Consider the following 13,731-nt stretch of genomic DNA (forward strand, 5'->3'; position numbering starts at 1 on the left):
AGACCATTCGGGGCAAGAGGGCCCTTTGAGGCACGATGGGATCCTGTAGGCCCATTGTCCCTACTCTGGGGCAAACCTAACAAAGGGGGCGGGGCGGGGACGCTTGATGCGACATTAAACGGTTTCGGTATGCTTGTCATCATATTGTCCGGCTGTAACAACAGACGCTTTGGGAGCAAAGGCTTTGCAATCTGGGGAAGAAAATCCTCCCATTGAGCTACGTCCGCCTCAAGAGCCGAAAGTTGGGCTTCTAGTTGGGCCCTTTCGTGATCCTGACTTACCGACTCCTTCTCGAACACAGACATATCTATCCACCTTTCGTGTGGGTCCAAGGGCCTATTTGCGATTGACCGCCCCATTCCACCCTCCCCAACATGTTCCGCCCCATCCCCATACCCCAGGGCTTCTCTAAATAATGCGGGGTTAGTACTAAAATCCAACTCGGTCATGTCACCAAAGGTCAGCGGCCGCCCTATAATTGCCTCTAAAGTATGTGGTAACAAATTTCCCGTATTTTCCCGTATCAAAACAATGGCCTGTGCCAGTTGTCTGCCCACACCCAGAATATTGCATAATCTAGTGGGAGTGTCGTAGTTCACTCGAATTTTTCTGGGGGCTACCAGTAAAAATGGTGGGGTATATCCACTTCCCATATCCATTGTTAATTTAGAACTTTACAAGTAAATATGAAAAAGTTAAATTAATAAACAACCTAAAATAAATGGGCCAAGAAATTCTGAAATAAAAACTTTTGTATCTACTGGTAGACAATTGACATTTAATTGCCAAACAATAACCAATTAACAAAATCGCTATCACTGTTGTTGCTATCAATAATCAATAAAAACTGAAAGTAAGAAACACGTCGCTTTAACTTGACGTTAAGCACTAATTTCCCGGGACCCAGTTTACTTTCGCAATAACACTGCTATAAAAAGAATTGCCAAGGACAAAACTCGTGCGTGTAAACTTCTATTTCCTCGGACTTTAGTTACCGATATATCAGCAATTTACACTGCTATATACAACAGTCAACCAAACACGTTTTTCATGAACTGCTGCGCACAGAATACGCGCCAACTAATCACGGGAAAATTGCCAAATAAAAAAAAACACGTGGCCATCCGTTGATTACACAAGCAATTAAACTGTAACAAACAGCATTGAAAAATCACGTTTTTTAAGAAATATTTCACCAACTGATAACATGGCCGGCGAATGCCAACAATGGAAAAAAACTACGATGCCGTCTGTTTGTAACACACTTCTTAAAATAGACGAACACTGAGTTCAACAAGTTAAAAACAGAAATCACGTAACACGTTTTATGAAACGAACAGTTTCTATAAACTTTAAATTAAATTTGATCCGTCGATTGAAAATAAATTATGCGATGCCGATTGATTTTGCAACTAGCCTAACCGTTAAACACAATTTTCACTTTGCCCCACGTTGGGCGCCATTGTAGTGTTTTCACGGTTAGCTCTTTGTGGGGTTCGTCAACAACTACAGCAATTACTTGCAACGGCACTAAATACAATACTCACGTTGGCATCGACTGGAATGCTCGTCAGGATGCACCAAACGTCCTCGTCGTCTTCGAGGGAACTCGTGGGCTATACTCGTCGGTTGCACGTCACAAAATGGCACTATACATGTACTTCTGGGAATACACCTCCAGGCAAATACGTACTTAAACACACAGTCACCGGCTTACATACACATATACTTCTGGGAATACACTTCCAGGGAAATGCCTGTCATTTACACATTCACAGGCAACTCACAGACTCACATACACAGTCACAGACTCACTTATATCTTCTGGGAATGGCCTTCCAGGTAAATACGTGTTGAACACACATAAAATACAATATAATACAATATGATACAATATAATCTATACTCAGGCTCACAATTACTCACTCAGGCTCACAATTACTCCAAGCAATACTCAACTTGGGAAAAGACGTCCACTCGCATCAGTCACCCGTGCATAAGAGACCGTACACACTCGTGCTACCCAGCATGCACTATACCGATTTGTCGCTGGTTCCCAATCACGAGGTATGTGGGCATTTTGTAGACCGGGCACCGGCACAACATACTTGAAAAAATATTGCATACTGTAATCCATGTACCTTCCTGATCCGAGCTTTGTGTTGATAGCAAAACAAGGCATTCCTTTCTTGAAAAGTTGAAGACTCTTCTTTACGTGATGGGTTTTTGCCGTACGATAACCCGTTCACATGGCTACAGTCATCACACAATCATAAATCCACTTTATCCCCTTTTACTGCTCAAGAACATATTAAATTTTGTAAATGACACGGGTTCTAAACGTTATTCTTCACAGTGGTCAAAATTTTCAATCGTTTGACATTTGTATTTCCAGGAATCGTTTTCTTCGTAAATATCAACACTGCCATGCATTAGTTGACGTTAATTATTTACTACAGTCACATTAATATGAACAATAATAACACTTTTAATAATTGTTCTCTTTCAATATAGCAAATTGCTTTTTCTTTAAACGACCAAATCTCAATCGGGACTCCTCGGACAATTCCGCCATAACGGCGATCGTCTCTCGGGTGTATTTGGTGGAAGGATATGTCTAACGCCTCTAGGCGGAAGATATTACACCGAAAATATAGTTCGGGTTACACACCATTAAATTTGCACTAAATTAACTGATAATGTAGATATATAGAAGGACCAATATCTCTGATGAGTAATATAATAGAATATTTGTTTCTGTTATTGTTAAACATTAGTTGTCATTACATACAAAATATTCAAATGTTAATTAAATGTTTAGAAAGCCAATTAGTTGTTTCTTGAAGTGTAAACAACACAATTATTCAAACTTAAAGAACCAGTATTTCTTAAATTGCATTAATTATCGGTACAACATTGCGGATGTTCTGCAGGGCGACAAACTTTGAGATTTAATCCATATGTTTAGGTTCTATACCATAAACAATCGTACAACACTGTACAGTGGTACGGGGAAAACTCTTCAGTGTAATATAAGAAATAGTAAAATCCACTTAGATCCCCCCCCAAAAAAATAACAACATTATAGTGACAAGCCAGGCAGTCACAAACTGTATACATACAAAAGCCATATGGCTCTCAGTGGGGTTTACTATTACCAGTATTGAGACACCTTAAGGGTTTCGCAGGATGGAATAAGTGGAGAGCTTGATTGAATTTGAAAAACAATTCTTTCTGTGCATTTGATGATGGCAACCAAACAGTACTTCTGGCAGATATTTTTTATATTTTAGCCTAGGCAACTTAATTCCAGATGCTGTTATTCTGGCCAGGCAGATACTCTTTAGCTGGGCAACCAAAACACTAAATATGGTCAGCTGTGCAGGCAGCAATTGTAACTAGAAGTGGCGCGGCAGAGGCCGACGCGTATCCCAATGCCGCATGTTTGACCCAGTAAGCATTTTAATGAACCTCGTGGTGAATATAATGAATCAGCCCTGTTTTAGCCTTAAGTGTAAATTGGTTATTCCAATACTGTGGAGACACCATTAACACCTATAAACAAATTAAGAATACAGTTTTTTATGCCCCCGGTAGGGTGGCATATAGTTTTTGAACTGTCCGTCAGTCTGTCCGTCTGAAAATTTTAACATTGCCCTAACTTTTGCAATATTGAAGATAGCAACTTGATATTTGGCATGCATGTGCATCTCAAATAACTGCACATTTTGAGTGGTGAAAGGTCAAGGTCATCCTTAACGGTCAAATATATGGCTATAAAGCGGCGCAATAAGGGGTATTGTGTTTCTGACAAACACATCTCTTGTTTTTAATTGAAAAACCAAAGACATTGTTGGAATTTGACTTATTTAAGGCATCGTGTATACATTTTAAAACTCAATTTTCCACAATATGAAACAACTTTTTTAAAAGGCACCAATAAATGCTCCTCCATCCCCTATGCACGCTAAACCAATAATCAGTTTTTTATAAGATTATCCTTCAAAATGGGCAAAAGTCCGGGGCAATACTGTCAAAATGCCCTTTAACAACTCTTGTGACATGCAGCTGTAGTCTATTTTCTCTGTATTTTTTTTACAGCGAAACACATAATGGCATCATCATAGATGTATAGCTCAGAATTCATTTTATACTATATAAATATGTTATGTGGTCTTATTTATACAAAATAACCTGGATATTTATGAAAAAACACCATCTCCCTGTAAAGAGAGATGGCATTTGTTCGCCATAAACATTTATATATTCAGTAAATTGTAAGCAACAAACATAAAAAATTCAGTCCCCCAGTCATCGAGTTTTTAAAGAGTTCAACTTTGCTTAAGTAATAATGCATCAATGTTGATTCTAACAAAAAAGGGTAGTCATTTATGCCTAAACCGTTCTGCTTTTCAGAAGCAAGGACGTCAAACACAAACTTAAAACCATTTACAGTCTTAATTATTAAACAAGAGGGCCATGATGGCCCTGTATCGCTCCACTGCTGAAAAAAAGGCTGAAACAAGTATTCTCGGCATGTGCAAATACTTAAATATAGGCCCTAGTTAAGCACATGTACACTTTTGTGACCCCCCTGGGCTGGGTCACATGTAACCCCAGGGGCATAATTTGAGCAGACTTTGTAGAGGACTACTATATCTCACTACATACAAAATGTGGTAGCCCTAGGTCCTAGAGTCAAGGACAAGAATATTTTAAAAGTTTTCACTAAATAAGCAAGATATAAGCATATATAATGTTCATTTTTGTGACCCGGTGGTAAGGGTCAAATTTGACCCAAAGGGCATTATTTGAACAAACTCAGTAGAGGACTATAAGATGCTACTGCATACCAAATTTGGTAGCCATAGTCGAATGGTTTTCGACAAGAAGATTTTTAAAGATATCACAAAATAGATGCTTTATAAGCGTTAATTCAATTTTGTGACCCCTCGGGGCAGGGTCCAAGTTGACCCCAGAGGCATTATTTGAACAAATTTGGTAGAGGTTTATTTTAGATGTCACTACATACCAAATTTGGTAGCCCTAAGCCCAATGGTTATGGACAAGATTTTTTGAAGTTTTCACAAAATAGGCCTTATATAAGCATATGTTCAATTTTGTGACCCCCGGGGCAGAGTCAAATTTGACCCCAGGGGCATAATTTGAACAAATTTGGTAGAGGACTTTTAGATGTCTCTACATACAAAATTTGATAGCCCTACGCTCAATGGTTATGGACAATAAGATTTTGAAAGTTTTCACAAAATAGGCCTTATATAAGCAAATTTTCAATTTTGTGACCCCTAGGGCAGGGTCAAATTTGACCCTAGGGGCATAATTTGAACAAATTTGAAAGAGGTTCACCCCAGGAACATTCCTGAGAAATTTCATCAGAATTGGACCTGTAGTTTAGGAGAAGATGTTTATAGGAAAAGTTAACGCGCGGACGGACGCACGCGCGACGAACACAGGACTATGACATAAGCCCCGCTTGTCTTTGACCAGTGGAGCCTAAAAGATATTCGGCGTATATCCTGATTTTGTAATATAGTACGAAAAATAACAATTTTATTTGATTCTGTAGTAGAAACAAAGAAGAACCCTTTTCTTTTCAAAGTAAAAGTTTTATATATTTTATTTTTTTTTACATTTTTTTTACATTTTTTTTTATTCAATATAGTTCATCCAATGTATGCATGTATATGATCATACAACAAAGTGATTGTACAAAGCAATAAAGTTCAGACATGTTATACAAGATATGCTAATATATGTACTTTTTTTGGTTTCCTTAAGATTAAGAAAAAAAAAAAAAAAAAAACTGGGTTAATATGTTTTTTCTTTGGTTGTTTGTGATAGGTGTTGTTTTTTTTTAAAGACAAAAGAAAAGAACAGCAGAAGAACAGTTATGAAAAATGATGAGTTGTATAAAGTGGGAAGAAAGCATAATGCATTTGTTTTTTGTTGTATTTTTACAATGATCTTATAAGATTGAAAAAAAATATACGCAAATATTTTAGAAAGATAAACTAACATTAGAGCAAAATGTATATAAGTGGACAAACATTATGAGAATTTTATCAGATTCCATTTTTGTTCAAAGATTTGTAATGTGTCATTACTGAGGGCTATTTCTTTCTCAATCTGGATTTTTAGTTTAAGACTATGGACAAACACAATTAAAATTTGGTACTTGTTTTTTGTACTTCATGTTAAAGATAAAAGATGTTTAAAGGAAAAGTTAACGCGCAGACGGATGCACGCTCACACAGCGAACACAGGACCATGACATAAGCCCTGCTGGTCTTTGGCCAGTGGAGCTAAAAAGATATTCGGCGTATATCCTGATTTTGTAATATCGTACGAAAAATAACGTCTTTATTTGATTCTGTAGTAGAAACAAAGAAGAACCCTTTTCTTTTTAAAGTAAAAGTTTTATAATTATGATTAATTGCCAGGACGTAATTATGGGCTTTTGTTTTTGACATCTGATATCTTGTGAACCTAATAATGGTGCCCTCATACGAATGATACATAACATGAAGTAAAACAAAACAAAATTACTGCGTAAGTTTGTGTGAGATAGAGAAAATTATAAAAAAAACAATGAAAATTTTATTTGCATATTAAATACAACACACTTTGACAACAAAAAGTATTGTTTGTATAATCAATATGAACATAATCTAAGTTGCTGCTAATATGGGATCCCCACCAGGATTTGAACCTGGATTTCCTCTCCATATAGAAAGGTGTGTTTGCTTACACTATAAGGATGTTCCAATTAACAGCAATAATATTGGTTACAATTATTTCTGTCAACTATATTAATTGTTTAATTAAGTCTTGACACAAAATGTGTAAATAAACGTTTTAAGCTTTTTAAAAACAATTTATTCTCCATCAATTTTTTAAGGCAACTGTCACATTGATAATGACATGTATCATAAGGGCTCGCCTTTAAAGCTACTCTGGATCAGGAACTCATGTTTTTCCACAAGCACTGAACCTGAAATCAAAAAAAGATTATTTAAAACCACTTTTTTGTTATAGAAACAATTAAATGTTTTTTATTATTTCAATAGATTATTGATCCCCATAAAAATCTGGACACATAACCCAACAACTTGTTGAAAATGTGTTTGCTTATTTACATCTGTGAGTACATGTGTTGGTACTTGTGACAGTGAGGAGGTAAGAAACTGCAACAACTAAATCGAAACAAATATTCAAATAACTACAATGGTATGTTTCTTATGCTAGCAATTAAGTAGCAAATAATGAGAATAACTAAATATGACATTTTGGGCTGCACTAACTATTAAGATCTACATAATGTTCAAATGAACTTTATATACAAACAGGGCCGAGTTGCAACATTTTACAAGATAAAACGTTTGATTACTTGTACAGTAAGAAATAACACTTTTTAATTGATGTAACATGCATCAAAATAATCCCAAATAGTTTAAACAAAAAACACAAAAATATTAATTGACTAGATAGAAGATTGACATGAACAGACAGTAAAATAGAGTTTTGGAATGGTCATGTTCATCAGATCATGTACAAAAATAGTAACAAAATTGGGACAATCGTAGCTCTACACAGTTTCCAACTAGTATTTTCAGTGTAAAAGAAACAGATAAAGAAAAAAAGATGTATACAGAACATATGCTTGGAAAGTTCTGGGATTATTTCATCAAAATTTCTTCAAGAAAGTATAATGTGCTGAAAAGTTTAGCTTAATAAAAAACACACTTAACAATATATATATAATGTTACAGATATTCACATATAAACATTGGGGACGATTGAACTTTACCGGTACGCAACACTTAACATCAAACAGTGTACCCTAATCCTAACCCTTAACACCTAACACATACCAACTAACACAACACCTTATAATCGTTTTATCATATATATTTCCTTAGTATCGGGGGCTACCGCCCCCAAACCCTTGCTTTGTCGAAAGTGGTAAACAACTGCGTACCGGTAAAGTTCAATCTAGCCAAACATTGTTACTGAACTCAACAGAAAACACTTTAAAAGTTTCAATGACTTAACATATCGTTGTTGAAAACAAGGGGCGCTTGCTGCAGTGGTAACAACACAATTATATGGGTCCATACAATAACCGAAAAGCACCGAAAAGCACCGAAAAGCACCGAAAAGCACCGAAAAGCACTCAATTTCTCTCTATATATATGCAATATATCGTTTTTAGTGTATGTTAACGAGTTTAATTAGTAATAAATGGTTATATGAGTGTATGTTTATACTACATTGTGCCCAAAATGGTAAATATCGGCAATTACCGACCGAAAAGCACTTCATGTGAAGACCGAAAAGCACTCAATTTCTCGCTATATATATGAATATTTGCGTTTCTATTGTGTGTAAACGGTTTAAATTAGTTATAAATGGTTATATTTCATGCATATTTATACTACCTTGTGTTTATTATGAGGTATTAAGCCCCAAAACTGGATAAATATCGGCAATATACCGACCGAAAAGCACTTCATGTGAAGACCGAAAAGCACTCAATTTCTCGCTATATATATGAATATTTGCGTTTCTATTGTGTGTAAACGGTTTAAATAAGTTATTAATGGTTATATTTCATGCATAATTATACTACCTTGTGTTTATTATGAGGTATTAATGCCCGAAATTGGATAAATATCGGCAATATACCGACCGAAAAGCACTTCATGTGAAGATCGAAAAGCACTCAATTTCTCGCTATATATATGAATATTTGCGTTTCTATTGGGTGTAAACGGATTGAAATAGTTATAAATGGTTATATTTCATGCATATTTATACTACCTTGGGTTTATAACGAGGTATTAATGCCCGAAATTTTATAAATATCGGCAATATACCGACCGAAAAGCACTTCATGTGAAGACCGAAAAGCACTCAATTTCTCGCTATATATATATAATATTTGCGTTCCTATTGTGTGTAAACGGTTTAAATTTGTTATAAATGGTTATATTGCATGCATATTTATACTACCTTGTGTTTATTATGAGGTATTAATGCCAAAAATTTGTTAAATATCGGCAATATACCGACCGAAAAGCACTCCCGCGACAGCAGAGTCTACAGCAGAGAATCACCGAAAAGCACTCAAGTTCTCTATATATACATGCAAGTTAACTATAAGGGCCGATTTTAATGGATTGAAAAGATGTACATATTTATTTAGTCAATAATGACTTCATTAAATAAAAAGTTTAAATATAAAGCTCATTACTATTTTTGGTGGCCACCGAAAAGCACTCCCGCGACAGCACAGAATCACCGAAAAGCACTCAATTTCTCTATATATAAACGAAACTAAGCTATAAGTGCCGTTTATAATGGATTGAAAAGATGTACATATTTATTTAGTCAATAATGACTTCGTTAAATATTGATTTAAGTTTAAAGATAAAGCACAAGCACTCAATTTCTCTCTATATTTAATATAATCAATGATGACTTCGTTAAATATTGATTTAAGTTTGAAAATAAAGCACTATATATATATGAAGCGCGTTCTGAGAAAAGTGGGCTTAATGCATGTGCTTAAAGTGTCGTCACTGATTAGCCTGTGCAGTCCGCACTGCTAATCAGGGACGACACTTTTCGCCCAAACGTGATTTTCGGTGAGGAGTGACTTCCTTGAAACTAAAAATACCATAAAAGCGGACAGTGTCGTCCCTGATTAGCCTGTGCGGACTGCGTAGGCTAATCTGGGATGACATTTTACGAACATGCATTAAGCTCCTTTTTCTTCCCAGAACACGACTCATATATACATGAGGTAGTTTGCCAACATAATGAATATGTTGCCCAGCTCTTGCCACGTGGAGGCCACCTCTTGTAAGAGCCAAATTTTTTTAAAAAAGGCCGAAATATTCCCGATTACACGGAGCTTGATTACGCTGCGAACTAGAACTCTGCCGCAATGTATCTCCAATGAAAGATGTAACATTAATTCAAGCACGTATACTTACCCAAAAAAAGATATTTCTTTATTTCCGTTATCAGTTTAAAAATGATGGTATTAAGGTGTTACTAAACAGTAAAATACCCAACAGCGATCGGGATTAATGCACTTGGCCGCTAGACGAAAAATTTTATACAACTATTCTGGGCAAATTTCACTTTCAATAAATACATCAGTTATTTTTATCAACCAAATTCCTGTTGTGTGCTACTGTTTCTTATCAGGATTATATATATTACAATACACCATCAGACCCGAATGAATACACCATTTATTCCAAGCAGGTAAATAACAATTACTATAATAAAACAGTGGAAGTCTACACGGTGTATTAGCAACCTGCTGTGGTGATCTTATCAGTTCAATACACAGGAACATGGCTACTGTACTGGAATTGGATTTACAGCCAAAATAACTGTTTTCATTTCAGTCTACACTGTGTATTAGCAACCTGCTGTGGTGATCTTATCATCTCAATACACAGGAACATGGCTACTGTATTGGAAATATCGGATTTACAGCCAAAATAACTTTCATTTATTGCTGAAGTGGTGTGCACTAACAATTGATCCACCTCACCGTTGCACTTTTTTTTATTACATTAATTAATTTACTGAGTCGGCGCTGCGCTAATAAAGTGTGATGGTGGAAATTAAGAAATAAGATATATTTTCGCATGAAAACTGAATACACATGATACATGGATAAAATATATATAAGACACATTTGAATCTTTCATTTCTCCAAAAATTAGCACGTAGTCACATATATATAAGATAGATTAAATACCAGAAAACAATATAAGTAAGACACATTTGCATCTTTCATATCTTAAAAAAACAACATGTGAATTTAAAGAAATACATTTATTACTGGCACTAGCTATTCTAAAAGTCGGCCGTCAACATAAGTTAAAAGAAGGAACCACAATTAAATACGATCCATTTTCGAATGGTACTGATTGTATAGCAAGTAGTCACATATTAATTCTAGCTTGCATTAGTTAAAATAATTTTGTTAATTTTGTTAATTAAGGTCAAATTAATCTGTTCTTTAGAGATTAAAAGGGTTTAAAGACGGCGCTAATAAAGTGTGATTGTGCCCGTGCCTGAAATATACGTGACACGTTGACACGTTGTTTTTTCTGCACTCATTTGGGGAGCTATTGAATTTCAAGTGTACATGTTGATTTTTTTGTATCTTCAATTAAAATCGCTATTATTAATACAGAGCGCATTAACTAAAAGTCATGCTGCAATTTCTATTCAAGAGTTTCACGTCAATTAGAAATACTTAAAACATATACATCAATTTACGTATGAGATGATAAACACCATGAAATGCTTTTCGGTTGGTACATTGCCGATATATTTATAACTTGCTACCTGTTTTTTATAAAAAATATATATATTATATTCGATTTTTAACATGAATGTCTCAGTCCTCTAAACCGAAAAGATCCGTAACATAAAATAGTGTCTTTGTGTCGTATGCACGAATCTGCACTAAAACTAAGATTAGATTCACATCGTACATCGAATAATTAATTGAGCACATGTAAATCAACAAAACTGTACATTAATTCACACGAGCCGCACTGTTCGGACATGAATTAAAGGCACCGATCATAACACAACTTCTCATCATTATCTGGAATATAATTAATTGAAGGTGCGAAAATCTATTTCCAAACTGCTTTGTGCTGATTAAAGAAGCGTACCGGCCGTTCGTTCACAAGTTGTTAATGATGACTTCAGACATTAAAATTAAGTTTCAATATGAACAGACTTTGACTAAATAAATATGTACATCTTTTCAATCCATTAAAATCGGCCCTTATAGTTAACTTGCATGTATATATAGAGAACTTGAGTGCTTTTCGGTGATTCTCTGCTGTCGCGGGAGTGCTTTTCGGTCGGTATATTGCCGATATTTAACCAATTTTGGGCATTAATACCTCATAATAAACACAAGGTAGTATAAATATGCATGCAATATACCATTTATAACTAATTTAAACCGTTTACACATAATAGGAACGCAAATATTATATATATATAGCGAGAAATTGAGTGCTTTTCGGTCTTCACATGAAGTGCTTTTCGGTCGGTATATTGCCGATATTTATCCAATTTCGGGCATTAATACCTCGTTATAAACACAAGGTAGTATAAATATGCATGAAATATAACCATTTATAACTAATTCAATCCGTTTACACCCAATAGAAACGCAAATATTCACATATATAGCGAGAAATTGAGTGCTTTTCGGTCTTCACATGAAGTGCTTTTCGGTCGGTATATTGCCGATATTTATCCAATTTCGGGCATTAATACCTCGTTATAAACCCAAGGTAGTATAAATGTGCATGAAATATAACCATTTATAACTAATTCAATCCGTTTACACCCAATAGAAACGCAAATATTCATATATATAGCGAGAAATTGAGTGCTTTTCGGTCTTCACATGAAGTGCTTTTCGGTCGGTATATTGCCGATATTTATCCAATTTCGGGCATTAATACCTCGTTATAAACCCAAGGTAGTATAAATGTGCATGAAATATAACCATTTATAACTAATTCACTCCGTTTACACCCAATAGAAACGCAAATATTCATATATATAGCGAGAAATTGAGTGCTTTTCGGTCTTCACATGAAGTGCTTTTCGGTCGGTATATTGCCGATATTTATCCAATTTCGGGCATTAATACCTCGTTATAAACCCAAGGTAGTATAAATGTGCATGAAATATAACCATTTATAACTAATTCAATCCGTTTACACCCAATAGAAACGCAAATATTCATATATATAGCGAGAAATTGAGTGCTTTTCGGTTTCCACATGAAGTGCTTTTCTGTCGGTAATTGCCGATATTTTCCATTTTGGGCACAATGTAGTATAAACATACAATCATATAACCATTTATTACTAATTAAACTCGTTAACATACACTAAAAACGATATATTGCATATATATAGAGAGAAATTGAGTGCTTTTCGGTGCTTTTCGAGGCTTTTCGGTTATTGTATGGACCGCAATTATATAAGGCTATAATTTGCTCATAAAATGTCCATAATCAAAAATTAGGTAAACATTGTGGGCTGTCAATCGTTTGGCATATGGGTGTTTGAACTAAAATGCATCCGATAAACAAAATGGCAGCAAAAGCTATTGATGCTATGAACATTGAAAACCCGCAGAACTAGATATAATAAGCGCTTGGTGAAATCTACAATTAATTATGCTCACCATCTTGGTATTCTTGAAATAAAAAGTTCTTCAGCAAGCGTCGATTCTTTCTTGTGTCTGATGCGCAATACACAACTGATTGCTTATTATGCCACTTGAAGTGATTAATAGTAATAACACATTTAGTTAATATATCAGTGAACTAAATCTTGCAATAGACTAACACTTGTATAAATTATTACATTTTTTGACTTGATAAATTGACATGTATAGACGAGTTAACGCGTGACGTCACACGCACCTGCAAAGTTTAGACTCCGCCCACTGGTTGGCAAAAAGAGGTGGAATTCATATAAGCGCATATAGAGAAGGTTGACATAATCATCGTTTTTATTGATACTCATGAACTGTATCAAATATAATTTTACTATTTATGTCTGAATAAAACATAAGCATGCGTGGAAATTCATTTTTGGAACGATTATATTGTTGTTATTATTTGTTTTTGCTAAAAAC

This window comes from Dreissena polymorpha, chromosome 4 (assembly GCF_020536995.1).
Source record: "Dreissena polymorpha isolate Duluth1 chromosome 4, UMN_Dpol_1.0, whole genome shotgun sequence".
Lineage (NCBI taxonomy): Eukaryota > Metazoa > Mollusca > Bivalvia > Myida > Dreissenidae > Dreissena > Dreissena polymorpha.